Below are 24,534 nucleotides of genomic sequence, written 5' to 3' on the forward strand. Positions count from 1 at the left end.
CATACTAGACTATATATATATATATATAAATGATATATACTATATTATTTGCTTCATAAACATGTATAAAGAACCTTGTTCCAAGGTTTTTGTTTAAGGCCAGAACAAAAACTTAATGGAAAGCACAGCACCAGGGAAATGGTGACTCATGCCTGTTATCTTAGCTATTCAAGAGGCTTTAAAATTAGCCCAGACAGACAAAGCTGAGAGATTCTTCCATTAACTGCCAAAAGGCTGGAAGTCAAGTTGTGGCTCATGTGGTAGAGCACCAAACTTTAGCAAAAATATAAAATAAAATGAAATATAATGGCTAACGGACAACTCCAAGGCCCCTGAATTCAAGTCTGGGTATCATCATCACCCTCTCTCCCTCCCTCTCTCTCTCTTTGTCTCTCTCTGTCTCTCTGTCTCTGTCTCTCTCTGTCTCTGTCTGTCTCTGTCTCTGTCTCTCTCTTTCTCACACACACACAAAGATTCCAAGTAATTGTGAAATCAAGAAAGTAAACTTAATGCTTGGAATTTAGCATTCATTCATGCCAATGTATACTTGGTATTCTCTTATACTTTTTCTATTTCAGTGGAGAAATGAAGAACTTGTAATACATTAATTCACTGTCAAAAAATACAATGAAGTGTGAAAGCTGTATTGATGACATACTTCTATCACTTCTGCCTTACTTATGCTTCTTTCCCCCATCCATCCCAAAGAAATGGGCTGCCATTGGAGATTTCCACCTGATGTTCTTTTAAAAGTCCCATGACTTTTAATAAAGTACATTTACTGAATCTTTATAGCCCACATTCTCTTCTTATGCCACCAGGATGGCATTGAAGAAATAGAGTTCAATGGGTAGGGAGAAAGATATTGGGGTCTGGGCATTTCCTTTTCCTCTCTTTCCTTTGGTTCCTGGCTATGAGGTAAAAGGTCTTTCTCTATCATTCTGTACTGTCATGATGTCCAACGTCATTACCATGGGCCCAAATCACCAAGGCTAATAGATCATAGAGTTTATCCTTCAAAAGCCTAAACCAAACCAAAAATGTCTATTTCTTTATCTCAAGGATGTTTTCTAGATTTGCCTTTCATCCTCAGTCCCTTTGCCAACGGGTAAGCAGGCATGTGTGGTCATATATCTGGTGATCTGTATACTTTGAAGTTTTGCTAGCATTGTGAGCTCTTTTTCTATTATGTCTAGTTTTGCCACGGGCTACTGATCATTGCACAATTGGCATGCTGTTTCCTAAACTGAACTTTCCTGAGAGTCTGTAAAAAGAAAATCTAAGGAATTAGAGCTCTTCATCAAAATGTTTCCACATGAGCACACATTCAATTTCTTCACTGTTCTGATAAGGTATAGCCTTTCTTTTCTCTACCAAACTGCATAATGCTTTTGTAATAATTACTGCCACATTTGCAGAAATGCAAATATTACTCTATTCCTTCTGCAGTGCCTTTTCTCAAATATGAGACATTTAGGATTAAGTTAAGCCCTTGGGGCTTTAGAGGGATGATCTATGATGCCATCCATTTCCTGGTACCAAGGCTAAGAAAGGAAGAATACACTGACAGTGCTCTAAGTCTCTTGACTCAGATTGGATTTCTAAGTCAAAATTTCTTACAAGGCTCCTACTTAATATCTTATAATGAGCTATTTGCAATTCAGAAGCAACTGTAGGCAGCGAATTATAGAATGACCCCATCCCTCACATTGCTTTCATGTACAGTGCTCATTGGCTTTGTGTTTAGTAGAAAGACAAGCTAAAAGCATGCCCTAGAAAAAAATGAGTGCTTAACTAAAATGCCTATTTCAAGAACACTGTTGGAAATGTTAAAATTAAAATATAACAAAGCATAATTAAAATGTATAATTAAAATAAACAATGCATAATGTATAGTTTAGCACATTCGCAAAGGCTGTAGGACAGAAAATAAGATTTATTCTGACCAGTAATGTGGTTTTCTGAATGTGAGAAGAGAAAAAATTTCTGTTGTCACAATTGGTTTAAATAAAAAGCAACAATGTCCAATTGTTCATGTGCCAATTTTGATAGATATAAATTGAATGTATACACATTATGTGAGGATCTATTTCAAAACATGCCATAACTAAACAGAGATGTTTATAGCTCAGTCTGTCAAGATGCTTGTGACAGACTTCCTCTTGTGATGGAGAGGTACAGAGTTCTGGTGTGCTTTTCACAGGTGGACTGGAATGATGGGTCTACTCAGAATAGTTACCATTTCTTTGTTTCTCTCTCTTTCTTTTCTCTCTCTTTTTTCTCTCTCTCTCCTTTCCTTCCTTCCTTCCTTTCTCTTTCTTTCTTTCTTTCTTTCTTTCTTTCTTCTTTCTTTCTTTCTCTCTCTTTCTCTCTTTCATCTGTTATGGGGCTTGAACTCAGGGCCTGGGTGCTGTCCCTGAGCCTCTTTGTGTTCAAGACTAGCACTTTACTACTTGAGCCACACTGCCACTTCTGGTTTTTGAGAGATTAATTGGAGATTAGAGTCTCACAGAAACTTTTCTGCCTAGGCTGGCTTCAAACTGTGAGCCTCAGATCTCATTCTCCTGAATAGCTAGGATTATAAGTGTGAGCCACTTGGGCCCAGCTTCATTTCATTTTTAATCCTGATAAAATTTCTGAAGGGAAGAGATCTTCATCCTCTAGTATTCATAGAAGACTATCTTCTTTGTAATACATGCTGAACTTCTTTGTGGAGTCAATAGACAATCATGTTTAATCTTCATTCAGTTTTTGTTTTAATTTTCTTTAGAAAGAAGCAATGCCTGATTTTTCAAAAGAGAAAGTTCTCTTACTAGACAATTTCTTCAAGTTTGGTAAATTAGTGGAGAAATTAAAATGAAAAATAAGTTTTAGTATGTGACCAGGAATGCAAGCTATAGTTTGAATGAGATGAAATTGTTATAGAACTCTAAAGTTATCTATGGGATTTGCAATTCAGATTAACTACAACCAGCCATGAAACACAACATTGTGTTCTCTCTTCTTTCACACTGAGAATAAAGAGGTGCTCAATTTTCTCTAAAACCTAAATTAATTTAACCTTATTTTGTTAAATGAAAGATTTCTAGTTATGTAACTGATACTCTTTTTGCACTTTATTTTTATGGATTGATGTTTTGTTTATAAGTAATTCTTATCTGATTTTATCATTATAGCTATTCTTCTATTCCACAGAAACATTTCAGGCATTTTGTGAAGTATTTATCAATTTAAAAAGTGAAAATCACTATAATTTTCTAGGTCTTTCCCTTTCCTTAAAAATGGTACAGTATCATTCTTTCTGATGGATAAGTAGAATTCCACTGTGTACATATAACATGTTTTCTTGGTCCATTTATCCATTGAGGGGCATTTGGGCTGATTCCATATCTTGGCTATGGTTATAATGCTGCAATAAACATGATTGTACTACTAGCTTTAGTGTGGCCTTCCTTGTGTTCTACTGGATAAATGCCAAGGAGTAGAATTGCTAGGTAAGGAGTAGAATTGCTAGGTAAGGAGTAGAATTGCTAGATAATAGAGTAGCTCTATGTTAACCTTTTTGAGGAACCTCCATACTGCTTTCCAGAGTGGTTGAACAGGTTTACCTTTCCACCAACAGTGTAGTAGCATTCCTGTTTGGATACATCCCACCATTTGTTGTTATTAAGTTTTGTTTTTGTTTTATATTGACCATTCTAACTGGGGTGAAGTCTCACTGTTTTTTAGATTTGCATTTCCTTTATCACCAGCAATGTTGAACATTTCCCAGAAAAACATAGGTTGCATGTTTTCACTCATTTTTGGTAGCTAGAATATGTCTAGAAATTTACAAATAAAAAGATTGGGTGGTCACAAGGGGTTCCATATCAATTCACTGAATGTAATAGACTCTATGGAGAAAGCAAACAGAGTCATTCTTTAAAAAGCCTAAGTCGAGTCCAACAAAATAAATACCAGGAAATGGATACTTGCAAAAAGGTAGGGTAGAGCTAATGGGAGAAAGGCAGAAGAATGAAGGGAGTAAGTAGGGAGAATGCAAGTAAGAATTTGTTGATAAACCACAGAATTGAAGCAGGAGTGAAGATACTGAGTGATGGCAAAAACCAAGATGCAGTGTACATATAAACTACTTTCTTAAAAGGAAAAAAAAGTCACCTAAAACTATCATAAGTAAAGGAAAGGGTGGGTTGCACTGTAGTCATAAACTGCTTTGGTAAATGACAACTCCTTGGTACAACTACTTAAAGATAATAAAAAAATAAGCCAGGCGCTGGTGGCTCACACCTGTAATCCTAGCTACTCAGGAGGCTGAGATCTGAGGATCGTGGTTCAAAGCCAGCCCGGGCAGAAGAGACTGTGAGACCCCTATCTCCAATAAACCACCAGAAAACCGGAAGTGGCGCTGTAGCTCAAGTGGTAGAGCGCTCGCCTTGAGCTGAAGAGCTGAGGGACAGCGCCTAGGCCCAGAGTTCAAGCCCCACGACCGACAAAAAAAAAAAAAAAAAAGATAATAAAAAAATATTCAAAAAAATGAAAAGTATAGATCTCAAACAATTATTTCCAGTTTTAATATCTATTTTTATAAGTCATTTTATAATGAAAAATGTAAAAATATTGATGAAATTTTTCTTATTACTCATTTTTCTACCGCTTATAAGTATTTTATATTTCTTCTTTTTTTGGGGGGGTGGTCCGGTCGTGGGGCCTGAACTCTGGGCCTGGGCCCTGTCCCTCAGCTCTTCAGCTCTAGGCAAGCTCTCTACCATTTGAGTCACAGTGACACTTCTATTATTTTATATTTCTTATAATGATTTTACAAAGACTTTTTTGGGCTTGAGTTTTAGGTGAAACTTGTTTCATCTTTAATTATTATTGAAAGCCAAACTAAAACAGCCAAGAAATTCTGTAGTTTGCAAGTTCCAATTTGCATGCTTTAATGAAATGAACCAGAGAGTACTTTATAATATCCTTACCCTCCAAAGTCACAATTGGCAACTTTTAGGGTATCTAAGATAGTAAAATTGAATCACTATTTCATAAGAGGGCATTAATTTGAGAATTAGCATGACATCTTATACTAGCTAGTTTCCTCTGGATAAAATTAAGCAAAGTAAATGAAACATGACAGATATTACATCCCTCAAATTCCCCTTTTTAATGTTTTCCTGAATTCTTTCCAATGTATAAAGTTGTCTAAATGATGGTGACACTGTCCAAATGACATACTCTTAATTCATCAGGGTAGCTTAGAAATCCATTAGAGAGTTGTAACTTGACTTGTGAATATTTCACTACAATCGAAAATTGTTTTACTTTAATGGCAAGTTATAAAAGAGAAATTTTCATAGCATTTAAAGAACAAAAGCTTGTTGCTAACTTCAAGCCATGGCTATGTAGTTTAGTCAGAATTAAGGTGGTATGTGATACTGCATTATTCTTCTACAATTATGTAAAAATTATATCCAATGTTATGAGATCCAGGCCCCCCCCCCACAAAATGAAGGCTGTATAAAAGAAAGCAAGAGCCTGTTCAAGTGTCAGCATAATAAAAAATAGACATAAAACACAATTTGCATTTTCAATAATAATCTTAAGCTAATGAAAACCATATTTGTTCCAAGCACATGGTTAGTGAGGAGAGAACATGTCTAAGTTAAATCTGCTTCAAAAAGTCCTCTTCTGCCCATAGATGCTATCCGTTCCCTGTTTTTCTTTTTCCCAAAATTCAGTAATGAGTGACAAGCAAGATGTGGTATCTTTTGATTTCTATATTGCTCCCATACTTGGTCAAGACTAAAATAGGTCATTTTGATTGCTTCTTAGAAGACCAGGCTCATGGAAAATAAACTATCCCTGAGAAATCATTAGGACAGAAAATTAGGACTGATAGATTTGAGGGGCTCACCAGGAAGCTGTAATACTTAAGAGTTTCAATTTTCTCTAAGGGTCTGGAGAGTAATTCAAAGTTTCAGAACACTCCAAAACTAACCCAAGTTCTTCGACATTTGTTTGACCTTCTCTCAGCCCTGATATATAGGATTCAGCTCAGACCTCCCTGTAGGTCTGGAATACCCCATAGAATGAGCTCAGCTGTCTTGTCTATCTTTGAGAAATGGAGACTCCAAGGAGACTAAACAGAGAACTCATGAGAAGAAGCACAGCTTCTTCCTGACAAAGATTTTGATACATTGGAATCACTGAAGCCATACAAAACCCTTATGTCTAGCAGCATTTATCTCTGGGATATGTCATCCAGCCATATTACAGTTGACTGATTCAGTTTCTTAGAGTTTCCCCATTCTCTATTCGACACTCTAAGAAATAACCACTTTTCTGTTAATGTTGTGATAACTAATACCTATCCAGTTACTGGGGATCAGGCTTTCCTCTAAGAGTTTATATCATTATTCAAACATTAGCACGTTTATAAATCTGAATTTTAGGCAGAGAGAAGTCAGGGAACTTCAGAGGTTAGATCATTTTTCCAACATCAATCCATGTAATACATCCTTTTCAATAATCAAGAATATTGAGCTGAGCGCAAATACGATGCACCAAATTTTGTCATCTTCTATATTCTTGTTTCTCAAATGGTTAATTTCCAGATCATCCAGGCAAATCTGCCATTTCTCACTGGAGATGTATTACTGGTGTTTCACTTTACCATATTTTAGCTTTTACAGATTCTGCTATGATATACCTCCAGGAACAAGCTTTGAAGAAAGATCTAAAGTGAATCTTGGAATAAACAAAGCAGCAATGTGAGAGTTTAGCTTTCAACAGAGAAGGACCAAGAAAGCACAGATGAGAACATATTGGCATGGCCTAAGAGCAGCAGGAGTCTCATAGGATTCTTGTTTATTAAACTAAAGAAAAACTAGATGTGATGAATTGGGCAAAAGAGAAGTAAATATTATCCTCTAGAGCTTATAGCCATTGGAAAAATGGTTTTCCTTCTGAGTAGGTGGGGTGTCAAGGATGGTTTGGAATAGAGTGACCTGATCTGATTTGAAAGTGTAAAGAGTGCTTCTATTATGTTAAAAAGAAAACCAAAAATGAAAACTACTGACATACTGAAGATTGAGAGTTAAAGCAACAGTTCTATGCATGCAAGGTTTTGTGTGTGTGTGTGTGTGTGTGTGTGTGTGTGTATGGGTGCATGAGTATGTTTTGATTGTATTTTTTTAGCAATAATGAAATTTTATTTACATGGTTGGCGAATCTTTAACAGAAATATATTTTGGAAATCAAAAATTTTATTTTGGTATAAGTTTGTGATTTTTATCATGTATTAAAGTAGATCAGTTAAAAAGCTGGATATAAGAGTCTGTAGTAGAATGTAGATACTCAAGATAAAAAGAGCACTCGGTTTATGAATCTGAGGCATGTACATGGTGTTAGCAACCTAGGATACTGGATACTGGATAAGATCTTTGAGGATTGAGCTTGGCAGCGTCTCTATAGTGAGCAGAAATTAGAAAAAAACAAATAAACCAACAAAACCAAACTGGGCTAAACCAGTAGAAGTGTCAGTGATTTAGGATGAAAACCAGAGGAAAATGGTTTCCTGGTCTCCACAAAGCAAATATTCAGAAACAAGGTCATGAGAAACCAATACGAAATGTTGCTAAGAGACCATACTTGTCATACCCTCAAAAGAATGACAGTGAGAACTGAGCATGGGGTTAGCAAGATATTATCTCACTACACAACACAGACATTCACCACATTCTTTAACCTGTATTTTAATGGGAGAACAAGAGACAAAAGACTAATACAGAACTTTGAATCAAAAATGAAGTTTCTTCCTGTCAGCCAGACACCATCTTACTTTCCTTGCCTGTCTTTTTTTTTGTACAAGTTGAAATAAAGCGTTCTAGAATTTCCAAAGTAGCCATTTTGTAAGCAAAAACTTTCACTATGATTTTATAATAAAAGTATAATTACTTAAATAAATAAAACATTTTATTCACTGGGAGATTTTTAAACTTCTGTTTTAATGTTTTAAATATAGAAAATCTCTAACTCTTTTACTTGTAATATTTCTAAGTTTATTTCCTAGAAGTCAGTGTAATGATAAATGAAAAGCTATCTTGACTCTAATATTGGGACTCAGCTAGGAGATGTATTAACTAAACTAATATTCTTAAGTACTATTATTAAAAGGAATGCTACAGTTTCCCCTTAAAGTATTACTTAATATGCTTTTGTTCAAACACTTGTCAATAAAAGAACAAACAATACAACATCATTTCTAATTCTTTAAAGAATATCTTTAAGTTTATTGAATCTGATCACAAACATCCATTATTACATAGCAAGCAAAGTAGCCTAGCTTGTTCTCAAATTCTCATAGACAGCTTCAAGGAGCCTCTGAATTAACTTATTTAGAAAATAGTACTCATCCTAGCCATACCTTCAAAAGAATGAAAGTCATTTTTATTTAAGAAAAGTAAAGGCAAATATTTCCAGTGCAAGGATTCTTTTATATTAAAAAATATCCCCATGCTTTATTTTCTCTGCCTACAGATAAATCATGTGTGGATAAATTGTGGATCACATTTATCTTCTGAAACTTACCACTTAAAGATGTAAGAAAAATCAATGTGACATTTTAATACACTTTGAAGTTCTTTCACAGCTCAACACTTCACAACTTTTATCTTCCTTTTGCATCAGCTGCTTTAGGAATTTTATTTCTTTGTAAATAGCATTTGTATGTAAAGTCCTTTACCCTTTTCTGTTGCTTCTTGCATTCCCTTAATTTTGTTTTTCTCTGTCACTTTTGGACTTTTCTATCAGAGGTACCAAAACACCACTATATTAAATTCCTGGTCTCTGAAAACAATACTAATAGCTTTGATTACTATATTTGTGTAATTAAGGTGCAAGCTTCCTTTATGGGAGTTTATCTCTCGCTTCAAATCTGGGAAGGATGATGTGTTTATAAAGATGAACACTCTGTTGGAAAGTCGCTGGTCTCCTTTGGTGTCACATCTATCTATGTCCCCAGACTGCTCATCCAATGTTCCAATGACAATGATTAGCGGGACCCCCTATGAGCCACAGATGGAATGAGGCGGAGCGATAAGGCATGCTGCCTTTCAGATCAACAGAGAGAGAGGCCTTCTTCACAGGAAACCCAAGAGGAAGCCATTTAAACAAGCGTACAGAAAATATTGGGGTAATTACCAAGCACCAGGAGGGGGTCTCAGCATTGAGAATAGATTCAAAAATTCATTCAGCAGATTAATTGATGCTTTCCCTACAGCTTGTCTCTGGAAATAATTCCCAGCTGAGAATGGGGAAATGCATTGTAAAAAAAGAGAGAGATTGTTATTATTGTATGCATATTTACTAATGTTTAAAGCACATTTATTCCTGCCAGAACAGCTCTGTCTCCTTTGATGGCTTGACTTTCCGATTTCTGATTTTACTCTCTAAAGTAAGACTCTCCCGTCTACAAAGGCCAGACAACCTTGATGTGTACAGATTGTTGTAAGAAGCTTTTTAAAGGACTCTGATTGTTACAAATAACTGGCAAGCTCTTTGTGACTTCAATTCTTTTTCTGGCATAATAGCCTTGATTGCCATTCTGATGTTGGATTCTATTCATCTAGAACAAAAATCTGTTATGGGTGTATTTGAGCAAAAAGTGCCCTAGAGAAGGAGGACTGGCATCTTCAGTCCCACAAGGCCATTCGAGTGGAACATCAAAGATATGACAGATTTGTTTCTGGGGAAAAGCAAATCGACCTTTGCCTCCTCCTTTTCTAACCAGCTGGCAATAAAGGACCTTGACAGCAAAGATATAGAGATAGCCACTTATCAAATAAACTTGGCAAAAGGCATCAGAAAGCAAAAATGTATGTGTTCGCCATGTCCACATGTGTGTGCCAAAGTGCTTATGGAACGCAATTAGCCTTGAGAAGGATGCATATGTCTTTTGCAAAAAGTGGCCTATCGTTTTGACGAAGTAGGAAGGAAAGCTGTTAAAATTGTGTAGCCCAATTATTTTCATTGCTACCTCTGGGAATATGTATTCATCATGTCCAGTTTATTAATCTTAAATTACCTTGTGGGGGGGGAGAAGGAATGTCACACTGCAGATGTGTGTGCATGTGTGTATAATGATGGACAGCTCATTGGGGAATTTCTGCTTGTGGCTATCTGTTCCTCTGAAATGGGGCGGACTGGCGCTTTTCATGATTTCTTCCATGGGAATGGCTTATATTGTTCCCTTCACCTTGAGTGCATCTCCTATCCTTGGGCATCTGGTGTCCTGTGCTCATGTAGCTTGTGTTTTATTGCTTTCATGCATCCCTTTATGTTAGAGAAATATAATAAAGTTGTAGCTCACATTTTCATCGGCATAACAATGACAGTATTAGGAATGTGACATATTATTTTCCTTGACTAACACTTTGTGGATTGTAGACCTTGGTCTCATTGCACTTGGTGGGTTAGTCAGCCCAGTGCAAAGGTGAATCTCATCAGGCCTGTGTGTGATTGACATGTTGGATCCTTTTGAAGCCCTCACTGCCACCTTTGTCTATCTCTCCTGTATGATAGATCCTGGGTTTCGTTCAGGGTTCAGCTGCAAGAGGTACAAATGGTAGAGGTATTTGCTAATTTAGTCTAAAGAAGTAGGCATGAGCTTATCTGGTCCCATCATGGAAATTCTGATCCTCTTGTGAATTAGGTGGGTTTTTATTAGTATTGTTTATATGTTTTTATTATAATGGGAGACGTGGACTAGCAGAACACGGAAAGATGCTTGGATACTCAGTAACAGTGGAGCTGCTGAATGACACTGGGGGTTTTCTTTAGTGTGGTCAACATCCTTCAAACTCATCACAGATTTACTTCTGCATTCTATTACTGGCATCTTGATCACTACATTTTTCTTTGCAGCTCCTAGGAAGTGCAGGCATGATCCTTCTTTAGACTTACATGCACTATGAGAATTGCACATTCTATCTCTGTAATATTCACATTACTGACTCTGAAGTTTAATCTGACAATGCCATTGACATAGATGTTGAACAACTTTCTGATGTACTTTGTGTTAAATTCTAAGCTAATTGTTCAAAGAAGTTACATCAATAGAATCCTCTCCACATCCACCACTTTCAGAAAGTCCTCTGTTATCTAATTTGTAATCAATATATCTTGGTTTCAAATAGATAAGCTTGATTGGATAGCACTGAGAAAATTGTGTGAACTAAAACCTATGTGAACTAAGTTGTGTGAACTAAAACTCTACAACAGCAAGAGTAGTGGCAAAGTGACTAGCTTGTCAGATCTTTCTATTGTGGTCAACTGTTGAATATTCTGCATAGGAAAGACACTCAGGAGAGTTTGAGGCCACATAAAATAGAGGGTTGGGATAGAAGTTATATTTTTATAGGATGGGTATGTTAGAATTTAATTTATATTAAACTATCTCAAAGTTTAATTACATAAATAACTGAAAATAAAATGAATTATAGGCAATACTAGTGCTCTACTAAGAGGTATCTGCTAACATACAATTTTCAAAAAGCATATTCTGTATTTCATTGCTTGATAACTGATGATTGACTCTCCAAAGCAAACAATCTGGACTTATTTTGGGGCAGCCCTGAAATTACTCCTAATGGTGATGCAAATGACTGATGTATCCTTTTGTTTACATTTGTATTTTAAAAAAAAATTATCTTGCAAATGAGATTTAATGCTGTTCAATAATGCCTTTATCCAATCCCACTGGGACATTTTTTTCCCCTGTCAGAATGTCAATATCTAAGAAAACTCTAACAGAAATGAGTATTGGCAGGCGTTAATTTCTTTAATGCACAGAGGGAACACATAATGGAATAAAATAGCAAGAATAAAAGCAGAATGGCAGTAGGTCAATTTTATGAAATCTACTATAAATCTTTCTTAAAAATATATTATATGAATAAAGAATTTCTGGAGAAAGAGTTTTTAACAGAAGAAGTTAAGATGTCTCACAGTATTTAAAAAAATAAATATATGAAAGAAAAATACACCATATATATATATATATATATATATATATATATATATATATATACACCACCATATATATATACACCACCATATATATATACACACACATATATATATGGTGGTATATATGTGTACATATATATTTGGTACTTATATTTGATATATATATGTGGTATATATATTATATAATGGATTTCTATGCCTCCATCAGAATGAATAACACTGCCTCATTTGTTAGGAAATGGAAAGATTTGAAAAAAATTATATATTAAGTGAAGTAAGCCAGGCCCAAAGAAACATAGGTCCCTAGTTTTCCTTATTTGCAATAACTAGTATATGTGTAGGATAATCTTATCAGAGAAACAGAAAAGGTCAGTAGGTATGTATATATGACCATATAAGATAATGTTAAACCAAATGAACCCCAAGATATGGACACAAGAGGTTTTTTCTTTGTTGCTGTAGTTTTTAATGTACTATGTGGGTTTTTTTTGTTTCTTTTGTATGTTCTTCCCCTGATGGTATAACCCAAGGTGTCACTGTATCTTGTACATACATTTTTCTAATTTGGGGAGGGGAAGGGAAATAACAAGGATAGAGGTTGACGTTGTGTAACAATGAGATGTACAAGACAGAGTTGAAAATGAACTTTACAACTTGGGTGGGAAGAGGGAGGAGTTGGGAGGGGTGGGGAGGGAAGGGATTGTAAGAAAAAACAAAGAGGCTGGTAACAAGACTGGATAGGAAATGTACTCATTACCTTACTCATGTAACTGTAACCCCTCTGTGCAGTATCTTTACAATAGTAAAATATGTTTGGATATAAAAAAATAAATCATATGAATACTTTCTCTTTCTGGACTTAAAGTAGTTCTACAACTTAGATATGATCTTGACTAGCTGATAATTGCAGTTTCTAAACCTTCAAGACTGAAGACAAAATCTGGGCCAAAGACACAAAAGCAATGCAACATTATATTTCTTGAGAAGATCACTATGATGGGCATTAGGACAATCCTCTACCACAGGACATTGTGAGTCTTTTTTTATTTGAGACTTATAGAAGTGATTGTCTTTTACTTTGTTAAATACTGTAGTTAGATTAGTTTTTCTAGTGGACAAATGCATGCGATCAGAACCCCTTTCCCTGTTACTATAATCATTTTCCATCATACATTACTACTATGTTTCTCACTACCATTCTTAGTTAAATAGTTCCAGCTTCCTCACAGCTCTATTGTCCTCACAGGTACATAGTCACTTTCTTCCTCCCCTAACAATCAATCCTCCTTGGCACCTGAGTAAATTGCAACTAAGAAGATCAATTTATTCATTACCATTTCAGTTCACTTTTTCCTCCACTGCAATATCCCCTGGTCCATTTATTCTTGGTGTTTGATCTCATCTCTCACAATATACCCAATCTGAATGATTTTTACTTCCCATTAGCATTGTTAGAACAAATAGTGTTCCCTTTGTTAGATATTTTATGAATATGGGTGTTCATTCTATTTTCCATGCAGAAGCATTAATAAAGGTAGTATTTCCAAGAATTCTGATAGTGTGTGGATTTTCTTACATATTCTACATTGACAGAAAAGTTGGCATTTATTGGCAAAACTATTAAGCGTATTAAATTACTTCACTCACACACAAAGCAACTTCTTCAGTTCCTCCTTCTGCTCCTCTTCCTCCTTTGCTCTGTCTAGCTTGACTTACAATTTAAAGGTTAGATACCTTTCATACACTAGACACACAGATTTTGTTTTATACTATAACACAAGTACCAGCAATAAATTAGTTCTATTTCTTGGTTCAAGAAAGGAAATAAGTGTGATTGGATGATACATTTCAAAGACTCCAAACTTAAAAAAATCATGCTAATGATAATATATTAACATTACAATCATTGCATTCAATTGTATACCTCTTATAAATACATACCTGATAAGCATTAAATTGAATGATAAAAAACTTACTGAATTGCTGAACAAGTTGTATATTCATTTATTAGATGGTTAAACTCATTAATTAAATGGTGTATATCTTATAGCTTTCTGCCTTCATTTTGTTGCCAGGTTTAAGCTGAGAGTACAACTAGAGGTCACTGGCTCTGTCCCTTTCTTCTTCTCCTCCTCCTCTTTCCTCTTACTCCCTCCTTCCTTTCTCCTCTTCCTCCTCCTCTTCCCCCCTACTCCCCTCCCTTTCTTCCTCCCATTCCCCCCCCCCTCCTTTTATTTTCCTCTTTCATCTCCTCTTCTACTTCGTTCTCTTCTCCCCTCACTCCTTTCTGGAGCAGCCCCTCATGGTACTAGATAACTTTTAAAGATGTGGATTGTCTTAGAATTTTCAGTTGATGGTTGGTGTTTAATTCTGGAGAAGATTGGAAATGCCTTCATAATCTCAATATAGAAATAAGGTTTAATAAGAAACGTGGGATCATCGGAAGAACCTGATTTCTGAAGTTCTGTAGACTGAAAACTCAGTGCTTCTGGTAATTCACAGCTGATTTGATAGCTTCAAATATACTTGAATTTTCATTATTTGAAGAGTGGAGCTAATAATAGTTATAAAATTATTTTGAGTGTCTTCATTTCTTCCCTTCCCTGCATATCAAGTAGGAGGTATTTCTCCCTCCCTCTTATATTTCTCACTACTTCATTTTATTTTCATAATTAAGTATATGTGAATTCTTTTGATGATATACAGCTATCTAAATATCTACTGGGTCTACCAGTATAAAATAGGTCATAGAAGACAGAAGTGATAGGTTTATCAATTTTTTAATTGTTAAAAATATTTTAAGGAATTTAATTTTTTGAGTTCCAAGTATATTTTAGATATGAGACCCTTATCTGCTGTATGGCTAGTGAAGATCTCCCAATCCGTGGGCTTTCTTTTGATCTTGCAATGTCCTTTGCCATGCAGAAGCTCTGCAGCTTTATGCAATCCTATTTGTCCAGATTTTCTTTGATTTGTTGTGTTTCTAGGTCTCTATTAAGAAAATTTCAGCCTGTGCCAAGGAGACCTGGGGTTTCTCCTAGTCTTTCCTGATCTGGTTAAGAAGTAAATCAAATTCCATGCATCTATCCAGAAAAAAATTTAAAATATATCAATTCATATTGAGGCAACCTTCTTAATACTGGGTGATAAACTTATGATATTGATTCTTTATTTTTTTATTGTGAAAATGCTGTACAGAGGGATTGCAATTACATGGGCAAGGTAATGAGTACATTTCTTATCAAGCATTGTAGCCTCCTCCTTTGTTTCCCCTTCCCATCCCTGCCCTCCCACCTTCCCTCCACCCCCCCGCAAAGTCATAAAGTTCATTTTTTGACATAACGTCTTGTACATCTCATTGTTGCAATGGGTCCAACGTATGGCTATTTAAACAATTTGTTTTTTCCCTTCCCCTCCACAAATTATACCAACAGACATTGATTCTTTTTATGAATAGACAGTTTTTGCTCACCTTAGAACAGGTAACTGGATCCTCTAATATTTATTATATACAGATCTTTGAAAATCAATATACTATTTTTTGACTACAAGACCCAAGGACTCCTTTTTAGAGCTCCTCTCTAAATGGAGAGTCTTAATATTTTCTTTCAGGGTTTCTTTGCACTTTCAAATAAACTTATGTGGTTTACAATTAAAAAACTAAACTTAAAAAAACCTTATAAGACCAGTTCTTATTCTTAAGCAGATTTAAATAAAATGGACTGGCCATCCTAATTTCAGCTTAAAACTATATTTAATTCCAAAATGCCATTTTTAGGTAATACATTGAAATTATGTTCCAGTAAGAATAAGAATAGAAACAAAAAATCAATAGGGCAAGTGAGCTAAAGACCAGTTATGAAAAGTAGAAAGAGACCCAAGGCAGTTGTCTGATGAAGTTCCTATGTGAGCAAAATTTAGAAAGCAATTCTAAGTGTATAATCATAATGATATTGTATAAAATAATATTTAATCTTATAAGCTTTATGATACCATTTTCCTAATACTTGTCAAAACCATTCTTAAGAGCAAACTCTAAAACTTTATTCAAACCTGGAAAAAGAAACAGTGTGCTTAATTTCATGTTGATGTACTTTAAGAAAGAGCTAGGGCCAACAGCAGTACACACAATTTAAAAAATAAAACACGTTTTCAATAAAAGAATAACATTAGTAAGAAGCAGATTCATAGAGGACTGAAGGTGTATGAAAATTTCCAATGAGCCAGCTATAATAAAAACTATGTCTCTAGTGGAGGGTCTGGATCTGTATGGTGGCAGGTGTTTTTAACACTAAGATTTAAAGATCTGCACAGAGATAGGGCTCAATAAGTAGTTATAAAATATACTATTGGAGCTGTGACATTCTTTTCAATGGAAGCATACAATTATATATATATATATATATATATATATATATATATATATATATATATATAAACACAGACACAGACACACACAGACACAGACACACACACACACACATATCACATTTTCTGGATCCATTCATCTACTGAGGAGCATCTAGGTTGGTTCCATATCTTAGCTATGGTGAATAATACTGCAAAAAACCTAGATGTGCTGGTAGCTTTAGTGTGGCCTTGTTTGTGATTATTTGGGTAAATGCCCAGAAGTGGGATTGCTGGGTCATAGGGGAGCTCTATGTTTAGTCTTTTGAGGAACCTCCATACTGTTCTCCAGAGTGGTTGAACAAATTTACACTCCCACCAACAGTGCAGTAGGGTTCCCTTCTGTCCATATCCCCTCCAGGATCTGGTGTGATTAGATTTCTTGATTATTGCCATTTTAAATGGGGTAAGGTGGAATCTCAATTTGTTTTGATTTGCATTTCATTTTATGGCCAGAGAATTTTAAGTGAAGTAAGCCAGACACAAAGAAACATAGGTCATATGGTTTTCCTTATTTGCAATAATTAGTATACGTCTAGGATAATCTTAGCCAATGAGCAGACTAGCCCAATATCTATATACATATGACCATATAAGATGATGTTTGATGTTGGTGTAATTTATGGAGGGGAAGGGAAAAAAACAAATTGTTTAAATAGGGATACAGGTGGACCCATTGCAACAATGAGACTCACAAGTCGTTATGTGGAAAACGAACTTTACAACTTTGGTAGGTGGGGGGAGAAGGATTGGGGGGGGGGAAGGATGGGAAGGGATGGGAAGGGAAACAAAGGAGGAAGCTACAATGCTTGATAAGAAATGTACTCATTATCTTGCCCATGTAATTGTAACCCCTCTGTACAGTATTTTCACAATAAAAAATGAAAAAAAAAAAAGATGATGGGAAGTGAAATGAACTTCAAGACATGGACACAAGAGATTTTTCTTTGTTGTTGTTTTTAATGTACTATGTGATTTTTTTGTTTCTTTTGTATATTCTTCCCCCTATGGTATATCCTCTGTTGTTATTGTATTTGATTTTGGTACACTGGTATTGAATATATGTTTATTTGAAATAGGGAAGAGAAGGGGAACAACAGAATGGTGAGACAAAGGGCAAGGTGGAACCAATGTAATAGTGATGTACATAAGACAATATGCTGGAAATGATCTGTACAACTTGGGGGAAGAGGTTGGGAGGAGGGAAAGTAGGAGAAAAATGAGGGAAGGGGTAACAAGATTGACAAGAAATGTACTTATTACTTATGTAACTCTATATCACTTTGACAATTTAAAAAGTGAGAAAAAAATTCTATTGGGATCTTTGTGACTTTAGAGACCTTCTCAGTACTGTGAGTTGCTAGGGTAGGCCCTTAGTTTGTCTTCAGCATTTAAGTTCATATTGACCATAGCTTCCATATCCCAGACACATATTTGGGGACTATGAATTCAAAATGAGAATTGCTACTTGGAATTTCCTCATTTTTGCCTTTTCTTTATACATTTCTTAACTAAGTTAAACTATTACAAATATTTCCGCTACTTCAGTAGAGAAGGGGAAAGAAGGAATAAAAACTCCAATATTGATTATGTTAGCAGTTTCAATATTATTATAACTGAGGAAATAAGATGTAGGAAAATAAGAGGACATCAGACTTCATGAATGTGAAGATATTGGTACTAGGTAATATTTAAGAAAGAAAACTAAAGCAATGTTTGTCATTTCTGTATTGCTTTTATATAACCAGAACAATCCCGTGGCATTATTATATTAACTTCACACTTAATTTAAATTAAAGCCAATTGTCATTGGAATGAATAAACACAGTTTGTTGAGGTAGATAACTTTCTAGAATCCATGTCAGTGAGCCAAATGGAACTTTCCATCAACCAAATCTGACTCAGAATTCTTTTTTTTCAATATGTAAAAAATTTATTGTAAAAAATACTGTACAGAGGGGTTACAGTTACATGAGGAAGGTAATGAGTACATATCCTACTGAGCATTACCTGGTCCTTTGTTTTTCCCTTACCATCCCTTCCCTCCCCAGCTCCCTAATTCCTCCCTCCCCCCACCCAAAGTTATAGTTGTTTATTTGTACTAGTACTGGGACTTAAACTTGGGGTTTGCTCCTGTTCCTTATCATTTTCACTCACGGTGGGCATACTACCACTTGAACCAGAGCTTTTTGCTCGTTGGCTTTTTGCTGGTTATTTGGAGACAAAAATCTCACAAACTCACCTGCATGGCCTGTCTTGGAACCACAATGCTGGGATCTTAGTCTCATGAGTAGATAGAATTACAGGCATTTGCTGTCAGTGCCTAGCAGGCTTACTATTTTCTCTACTGTTAGCATCAGTGAGAAAAACATTTCTGCATTATAAACTTTAATATATTCAATTGATCTACATCTAAGACATCCTGTGAGATTTCAGAAATGATGCCAGGAAATTGGGATGTCCTAGCTAAAGCTTGCCTTTTTCCTTATAGAAGCAAATGCAAATGCATGTCTTCATTTAATCTCTAAAATAAATATGCTAGGTCAGTGAAATTATGCTACAGTTTGTTATTTTTAAATACTTGAAAATAGATACTTAAATGTCTGGGGGATTTTAGTAAAATTAGATACAGATATTTATTTCCATTTAGAAAGGGTCTCTGACAATAAAGTCCTGAAAGCCACTGCCATATCATGCATCTAAAATAAGATTTTGCTAAAATTGCATTACAGTTGTCTTTGGATCTTTAATGCTTGCTTTTACATGCAATTTAGGCTAAAACATCTAGGTATTATTCTTTAATCTGACCTAATCAACTTCTAAAATATACTATGTAGACTGCTCTCAAAAGTGTTGAATCAGATTACTAAATGGTACCATAGAGATTTGATTAAATGGTTTAAGTTCACTTTTGTGGAAAGCTTTAAAGCATAATAAGCTTAATCACATTAGTTAACATATCTCTTTTGTACTTTTGTAACAAATCAAATATACACGTTATTTAATACCACTGCTACAAAAGATTATATGCCCACCATCAACTAATGGGTTGTCCTGAATTGTCTTTAATCCTAACATAATAGAGCAAGTATTGTTCATTGAGCCTGGAATTTAAATTACTAATTTACCTTTAGCATTTCCTTAGAATTAAAAGCACAGAGGAAGATTTCTAATACTTCAGTGAAAGTTCATTTGTCTTTTAATTTATGACTTCTAAATGTATCAACTAGCACTGGAGAATGTGTAGACATTTTTTAAAGTGTTCATTATTAAACCCAAATCCTGGTCGAAAGCAGGTGTCATTTCTCTGTTTCTTGTTAGTTCGTTTTTTCAGGATTTCTTTGGTGAATCCATCATACAATTCTAAGTGTTGTGTCTACCGGGATTTACACCACTTGTTCAGTCTATTTATACCGAGTTAATTAAGTGATAATCCCAAAGTATCAGAGGACATATGAAGTAATAAATGCCTGCTTCACTCCCAGACACACTGAGACCCATGTGAGGAGTCACAGAATGGAAGACTCCCTTATTACCTAATGCCACATTCCTCTGTGGAGCGATATTGCTATTAAGCAATCTGTGCACTTATTTTCTTTCAGAGGTGGTATGCCTTTCATTTGATGAATATTTTTTTGACAACTGATGTGACAACCGAAGGTATGCAGACATGAGATTTTAAAATAGAAAGAAGTGATTGGCTTCACTTTAGTCATCTTAGGCAAATCCATAGCCCAAAGAGATCAAAACCGTTTCATTTTCTAGCCGATATCCATGAGTAGATGAAGGAAACAATCTCCAAAATGCCTTTACTTTGAACTCCTCACTGATCCTATATAAGCTTCTATATGCAAGCACACACGTACACACACATGCACACACACACACACAGGGTAGGGATTAATATAGTTTAATATAGCCAATTGCTTGCTTGTTTATTAATTTCCTCTATTTCCATAACTAAAAATAAGGCAGTAAAACTCCTTGGTGTTTTATTAACACTACAGACAATGTTAAGAGATGAATACCTAAAAATATGTCTTAGAAATTCTGTGAGTGAATTTTAGCTATAAACTAAGTGCAAAACTGCAGGTGTTTTTAATAATTTGAAAAAATGAAAACAATATTGGTCAATCCAGGAAACTCCCTTTTTAAACTGATTTTTTAAAAAAGATTTACTATTAAATCCAGTCAAAGTTAACTATCTTGTATTCATTCTTTTTTTTTTTTTTTTTTGGGTCGGTTGTGTGGCTTGAACTCTGGGCTTGGGCGCTGTCCCTGCGCTCTTCAGCTCAAGGCGAGCGCTCTACCTCTTGAGCTACAGCACCACTTCCGGTATATTTATTCTTTAATGATGGACTCCTTTCACACCAATTTAAAATGCCTTTAAACATGGATAAAAAGTAAAAGAACTTCAATGAGCTTAAATGTACAAGTTGCAAATGTGGAATTTGGCTATTATTCATGTCTAGTTGTACTGCTACTAATAGCTACTTATAAACAAACATTTACTCTCATTGGCCATTAGAAGCATTGAGGTATGTCAGTTAGTTCTTGGTTGTTATTTTTTAATTATTATCATTTGATATTTCAAATCTTGATAGAGCACAGAATAGATTTCAAACTCTTTTACTTGAGATGAATTAATTATTGTGTGGTAAAAAGAAATAGCTCTTCAAATGAAGCTCTCTACCTGCCCACAAAAGCCTAAAATAAAATCACTCTGGAATTGTCCCCAAAGGCTCTTATATAAGACAGGCTGGCTAGACTTATTCTCTGTGAGCATCCAGCACAGAAAGATATGTGGGAGAGAGTGACATCATACCTAATATGAATTAGAATACATAATGCAATGTGAAGGATTGACTAGACCTATGGAACATCTAACCCTTTTGGTAATTAATAATATTAAACCTTTGACTAAAATGAGATCAAACATGAGGCCAGGCCCTAAATATATATTAACTCATTTGAGTATTATAATTACTTGATTGTATCCAGCACTATATTTTCCAAATAAGAAAGTGAAATACACTGAGATTTAGAAATTTAAATAATAGCTTCCCTTTGGACCCTAGCAAACAATCACAGAGTCACTACTTAATAGTTGTACCAATGCCTATCATTTGTCCCAGAGGAAACGGTTTAACTGATTTATAAATGCTTTGCCAGTAAATGTGCATAATTAAAATATTAGGGATAGCTATAAGGAGAAGAAAAAGTAAAGTTTGTTGTTCTTGTTGTTGTTGTTTTTTGTTAATTCAGCCAAAGCTAAGGTAAGACTCTAGACCACAAAATCATATTCGTGATAGGCATGCAGGAGACTAGACCAGCAAAGCTGCAGTGAAGTTTTAGCAAGTGAAGAAGAAACAATGGAGGTTCATTTTAAACGGCCATAGATTTTTATAGAGATGTTATTCCATGCCAATAGAGAAAAAGGAATTGTTGTGAAAAGCACTGGGAAATTTTGGAATTAACGTAACCCTGAATAGTAGGGGGGTATTACAAATCCTCCATCCTGTACATACAGTCTGCCTTGTGAAAGAACTGTAATTTATCTTTCCTGTCCATGGCCAGAGACATAAGCTCTTGGAGCAACAATCTTGAGCCTTGTTACCCCTGCCCATGGCCTGAAGAGGCTAGAGCTGATCCACCAGGAATGAAGGAAAAGGACGTTTCTCTCATCGTAACCTTTAAGCTAGACATTGAGCTCAGCTATCTCTAACCACAGGCCCTTTGTTTCCTGTATTACCAAGGCTGTCTGAATACAGCTTGTGATAAATACCTTGGTCTATCCCTTCCCTTCCTTATGGAAAAATGCTGTGTACATCAATATGCTGAACTAGAGCCTTATCTACTCCAGTCCCTCAGAATTTTGGGTGCAGACAGTCCATGTGGCTCAGCCTTTTCTAAGGTTAAAAAAAAGACAACAGTAAACCTTTTCTGACACCCACCCTCTACACAGGGAACTTGTTATCGGGAATATATTATGAACAATTCTCAGTGTTAGAAATAAACAGATTTTTCAAATGGGTCTGATTACCATGGAACCTAGAAATAAACCTTAATGATACCTGGGAAAAACAAACATTTAATCCTATACCTGCTCCTACAAAAGCTTTATTAAACACAGTGTAGCTAATCTTGTTCATCACTTCTATGCTAGCATGACAAATAAGTATATTTTTAAAAGGCAAATAGCACTGTATATGTTAAACTGCATAGCTATTTTCACAGCTTAAATGTACCTCTAAAACTCCATCATAAGTTTCATATGTTCATTTAAAGGAAGAAAATGTTGTAGGCTGGATTAAGTAGGATATGAATGAGCAAGCAGAATAAACCAGTAAAATTTAATTAAGCAATTTAGCACTCCATAAAAGCAGCAACACATAAAAGTAAGATGTAAACGATAGGGGGTCGATGCATGACAATTCTAATCTTATAGGGAATTAGAAAGGGCACTGGGTACAAGAAACAGACAGGCATTTTTCTGCACATGCTAACTTTCTGCATGATTGAAGGGGAGTTTTCTTGTGGAAAGTCTACCACTGTCTTGGCACTTTTTGTCTTGGGCAGATAAGGTTCTAAGAACAGGCACTAAAGAAACTTTCATATGCGGCAAAGACATGGCTATCAGTCTTAATGTCCAACACTGATGCATCCAAAGGGGACCCTGAGGAGAAATCTCTTTTTATTAAATATCTAACATTCAAATCCATCTACCTACCACATACAGTGATTAAATAATCCCAATAAGGTCATTGAACAAAAAAAAAAAGCATAGGATCCCAGAGATAAACAACATGAGCTCCCTGTATAAAGACACAAAGGACGAGCAGTACAGTGTCCTTTGCTTCCATAGCAACCATTTCAGGACTCTGACTTGTACTTTTGAATCTTGAAATTATTGTGATATCATCTTTCTTTTAAATCAAGCTTCATTTTCAAGGTGCCCTTCACTTGGCCATTTCTAACCTTATTTCCTATGAATTTCCAAAAATTCCCCAGAAATTTATTTTAAATGAAGCTCCATCTTAAATATTAAAAGATTTAAATTCAAAAATCAAAATTGGATCCCTTAATACTTAATGATGGTTTTTCTCATAGGCTCATCTAATTTACACAAGGGCGCATTTGATAAGATGTATAAAATTACATTTCATTGTACCCTGATTCATATTCTTTTTTCCTAATTTTTAAATTATATAATTACATGTTATGTTATTATTTATATAATTTATATTTTATGTGCCCTCAATCACATCTAGTACAAATTAATTTAAATAATTCAGATAAGGAATAAGTAGGTAGATATACAAAAATACAGTATTTCAAAATATATCCATTAACATTGAATTTGGTTTAATTTCTCTATAATGAATAAATTATGATTGTACATTTCTCTTCCTTCAGGTACCTTAAGGGTCTCAATATAGAGAGCACACAGTAACTATCACTTGTCTTTGTAAAATTTATACGTTTTATCTTCTCTAACATCATTTTATTTTGGCAGACGTTGGCCTTGAATTCTGGGCCTGGGCACTGTCTCTCAGGCCTTCAACTCAAGGCAAGCACTCTACCACTTGAACCATAGCACCATTTCTGGTTTTCTGGTGGTTTATTGGAGATAAGAGTCTCATGCCTTTCCTGCCCGATCTCAGCCTTCTGAGTAGCTAGGAATTCAGGCTGAGCCACCATGCCCGGCTTCTCTAACATTTTTTAACTAATTCTATCTTTTAGATACGTCATGTATCATTGTTTGTAAAGATTTCCCATGCAGAAATTTTCTAAGAAAGGTATAAGGAGTTCATGAATACTTACATTGTCATGCATGTCTATTCACCAGTGGTTGATGTTTTAGAACATTCGGTCCATTTCCCTGTCTTACTGTAGAACGCAGTGCAGTCTCTAAATCCTCCTACTTGTATCTCAGGGAAACAAAGACATTAAATAATGTCTTTGTTTAATTTATTTAACCCAGAAGCAACAGAGCACAGCAGTTCAAAGCATAAAATTGTACACCATTCCCAACTAGTTCACATATCTCCATTCAGTTTTGCAAACTCTGAAAACTATCTATATTTTTATGTACTTATCCAGGCT

This window comes from Dipodomys spectabilis, unplaced genomic scaffold, assembly GCF_019054845.1.
Source record: "Dipodomys spectabilis isolate Male_0828 unplaced genomic scaffold, ASM1905484v1 ptg000297l, whole genome shotgun sequence".
In the NCBI taxonomy this organism is placed as follows: Eukaryota; Metazoa; Chordata; class Mammalia; order Rodentia; family Heteromyidae; genus Dipodomys; species Dipodomys spectabilis.